Raw genomic sequence first — 4695 nt, 5'->3', positions numbered from 1 at the left:
TGGGTTTGTTTGTGTCTCTGTGTGTGTATTTGTGTGTGTGTTGTGTGTGGGTGTGTGTGTGTGTGTTTGTGTGTATGTGTGTGTGTGTGTGTGTGTGTGTGTGTTTTTGTCTGTAATATATATTTTGCATCTTTACCTAACTGTTCGAATGCTGACCCCTACGTTCTCTAGCTTTTCATCTCTTGAGAAAAAGTTATCCAGACTTTACTTAGAAAGACTACGGTAGACTAAGAGTTGCAGCCACTGAAATATATACCCCAGAAAACAAAATCAAATATCAGAGTAAAAGTAACCCTTTTAAGCCCAAGTCACCCACATAAGTAATGAACTCCTCTAATGCTTGCTTCCCTGAGTGTTGCTTCTACTGTGTCACTTTACACTTCCCCTCGATGCTGCCTTACCCACAGGAAAAGATAACTTCCCTTGCTTACGTGTTTGACAGTAAACAAAGTCATGAGAAGCTCGCTGTACTTTAGTCACACTGGAGGCAGTCTGCTGGGGTGAGCCTGTTGGTCACGGAGCTTAACGTTCCTGCACTTGGATTTAGTTGACTGCTGATGGAGGGAAATCTATTTTGTGTCTTATTTTCCCTTCTTGAAAATAGTGATTATTTACTTTCTAAGCGCTCTGTGAAGTTATCTAGGACCGGTACCGCTCCTGTGTTTATGCATTACTGCCTCATATCTTTCAAAATCCAGTTTTGTTAAGTGTCTCTGAACGCCTGGTAACTAGACATATGGTTTTTTTCTTGACCTTCGCCCAACAGTGGCTGGGTCTAATTTTTAAAAAAATCTTTTCATCTTTTTTTTTTAGGGGAGTGTATTAATTAATAAATTGGTCTTGGAAGAAATGTTCTCTATATTTTTCTTTACTAATAGGCTTTATATAATTGGCTGGTGGCTATTATAGCAAGTATGATTGTAACTTATGGCATATCGCAAAGTCATGTTCTTGACCCACACCCGTCTGGCGAGCTTGGGACCAGGAGAGGGTTTCCCGAACAAATGAACTTACGCTCAAAAGAGGGGAAAGGATGCATATATGTTTTTTTAGGAAGTATATACATTCTATATCAGTAGCAGTATCAGCTACTATAAGTCAGTTGTGATTGGCGTAAACAGTTTGGGACGGCGGTGCCAAGCGGCGGTGCCAAGCGGCGGCCGCGCAGCCTGATGGCCACCACATTCATGTCCCTGAGCCCAAGCATCGGGTCTGCCGGATCAGTGAGCTTTCATGGAGATCTCGCGAAGACCGTCAACTTCAGCTAATCCAAGGAAAGATGATTGTTCGTTCTTTTTTATACCAGCTTCAGCAGTCATTCTTTAAGAATATTGGCTGGCATTTTTTTCAGTAAACGCATCCCCTTTTGCTTCTTCATAAGAGTAGAGTTTGCTGAGAGGCTCTTCCGCGCGCGACGACCCACAAGCGGCGTCATTGCGATAACCCGGTCCCATCCGTTGCCCGTTCTGTCGGCGTGCTTGACGTCGGGTCCACTCGGGGCGACTTCCCCTCGAAGCCGGAGACTCCCGTTTATTCTTGATGCATTCTGTCGTCTACGATTAGGTTTCCTCCAGCAGATTCACAGATTATTATACGAAATATAGTAGTCTTCAATTAAGATTAAGAATGGCGCGGGTGCTCTAGAGTTCTATTATACATTATTATAATTTTTATTATGGTTTGACTCGTAAATAGTAGCACCCTTCATATCTAAAAAAAAAACATCCCTGGCATCACTAAATTGTAGAGTGAACTTAACTTCTCACATGTAGATAAGTATATGCATTTTTTATCTTATTTTGTTTTATTTTATTACACACCACTCGGTTATCTGAAATAAGAATGTATTCACGACCGTTTATGTATACGTATAGTGAAAGAGACAGACAGAGCGAAGTAGAAAAATATACAGACAAAAGGAAATAAAAAATACACAATTACGAACTCCTTTCTAAGACCATCTCATCGTCCAAAGACATAATCCTCATCAGCTAAGTACCAAATAACTATCAGACAAGACAAGACAAGAGAAGATTTCCTCCGCGAAGCAAAAGAAACAAGTACAAAACCCGAGGAGGAGGCTTACACAAGGAAGAGGGGAGGAGGGGGGGGGGGGATGCGTTACGTAGCAGCGTCGGGGAGAAGGGTGGGGGTGGGGGCTGGGGGAGAGAGTAGAGGGCGTGAGGGGTAGGGGTAGGGAGGGGGACTAGCACTTGGAGTGAGGGCGGGTTGGGTGTGGGCGTGATGTTTGGGGCGGCGGGAGAGGGGAGGAGATGGAGGAAGAAGAGGAGAAGGAAGATGGGAAGAAGGGAGATGGGAAGAAGGAAGAGGGAGGAGGAGGAGGAGGAACAAGAAGAAGCAGGAGGAGAGATAGAGGAGGAGGAATAAGAAGAAGCAGGAGGAGAGATAGAGGAGGAGGAGGAAGAAGAAGAAGAAGAAGAAGAAGAAGAAGAAGAAGAAGAAGAAGAAGAAGAAGAAGAAGAAGAAGAAGAAGAAGAAGAAGAAGAAGGAGAAGAAGAAGAAAAAGAAGAAGAAGAAGAAGAAGAAGAAGAAGAAGAAGAAGAAGAAGAAGAAGAAGAAGAAGAAGAAGAAGAAGAAGAAGAAGAAGAAGAAGAAGAGGAAGAGGAGGAAGAAGAGGAGTAAGAAGAGGAGTAGGAGGAGGAACTAGATGGAGGGTAAGAGGGATAGAAAAGGCGAATAAAAAGTAAAAGAGAAACGATGATGATGAAAAAAGAAAACGAGAAAAGGGTAATGGAAAGAAGAAAAAAGGGAAAGAGATAGAAAGAGAAGATGATTCCAAGAAAGGTCAGTAAAGATGGGCTAAAGGGATCAGTTTATTATTATTTTTATTTTTTTCTGTATTTTTTTTCCTTCTTTCTTGCATATTATTCAGACTGTTTTTTTTTTTTACACTTTGTTTGTTTCTTCGTGAATATAGACTGCAGTCTTTGTTTTTTGGAATTTCTGCGTCCGATCATATTTTTAAATCCTTCATGACTAATTATATAAATTTTCTCCCTCTCGTGATTTATATATATATATATATATATATATATATATATATTTATATATTTATATATATATGTATATATATATATATATATATATATATATATTTGTGTGTGTGTATGTGTATGTTTACTGCATAGCACAGAATGTATGATAAAGAACATATATAGTTGTGCAAAGATAAAGAGAGGTAGGGAAAAAGTAAAGAAGAGAAACAGAGAAAGGAAGAGAAAGTGAAAAGGAGTGAAAGAGAGAGAGAGAACGAGAGAGAGAGAGAGAGAAAGGGGGAGAGAGAGAGGAAGAGGAAGAGAAGAAGGAGGAGAGAGATAAAGAATCAATGATTGTAGTAGGAATGGAAGTAGTAATAGTATGAATAGGAATATTGATAATAGTAATAATGAGAAAAATAGAATAGGAATAGGAAAAGAGTGTGACAAGGGAATGAGGGAAGAGAGGGGATGATGATGGAGGAAGAGAGAGAGGGGGGGAGAAGGAGAGGGAGGGGGGATACTCACGTTACGTATCCTAAACTGATGTGGTTGGGAGTAGCATTTAGGGGGAGGGGGAGGGGGAGGGGGAAGGGAGGGGAAGGTCAAGACTTATATATAGTAAATTCCGGAATGCGCAGATGTTTTTATTTATTTATTTTTTTTTTCGTAAGCCAAACCGTATTTTTCGTTATTAGTGTTATCGTTATTATCGCTTTTTGTCGAGATTATTTATCTGCTTTGATATGTTACTTCGGGCAGCTCATTATTGTTGTCAGTGTTATTTTTATAGTAAACAGCAGTAATTAGCAAGATTTTTACTAATTTGCAGATATTGTTTTTTATGTCAAAGGAAGATAAAGCGTGTGTGTTGGACATTCACTTTTTTCATAAAAAAGATTGATGATGACCTATGATTATGTAAGCAGGATAAGGTCAGACACACACGTACATGCACGAAATAAACACACGCACGTTTATATACATATATATGCACACACACACACACACACACACACACACACACACACACACACACACACACACACACACACACACACACACACACACACACACACACACACACATATATATATTATATAAGTATATATATACTATATATAACTATATATATAACTATAACTATATAACTATATATATTTAGTTATATATATAAAATATAGAGAAGAAGTAGACAAGCACATATCCAAATGCAGAAAGAAACGAGAGATATTGAAAGACGCAGTAATGCACCCACGTCTCCCCATGGGCGTGGGCGTGACGTCACCGCGTTGGGCGGAGTATCAGCGGTTATACAAGCCGCGTCGGGCGGGAGGCGAGGCCCGATTCCAGGGCTATTTCGGGGAGACGCGGGGCCGTCATGAGCGGGAACTCTGTTATTGGCTTATTTTTGCTGCTGGTGTTGTCAGTATCATCACCATCATCATCACCATCATCATCATCATCATCATCATCATCATCATCATCATCATCATCATCATCATCACCATCATCATCATCATCATCATCATCATCATCCCAATCATCATTCCCTCAATCATCATCATAATCATCATCATCATCATCACCACCACCACCACCACCACCATCATCATCATCATCATCATCATCACCATCATCACCATCATCACCATAACCACCACCAACACCAACATCATTACCACCAACAACTCCATCT

This window comes from Penaeus chinensis, chromosome 22, assembly GCF_019202785.1.
Source record: "Penaeus chinensis breed Huanghai No. 1 chromosome 22, ASM1920278v2, whole genome shotgun sequence".
Classification (NCBI taxonomy): Eukaryota; Metazoa; Arthropoda; class Malacostraca; order Decapoda; family Penaeidae; genus Penaeus; species Penaeus chinensis.
Note: the sequence above shows the minus strand (reverse complement) of the source record.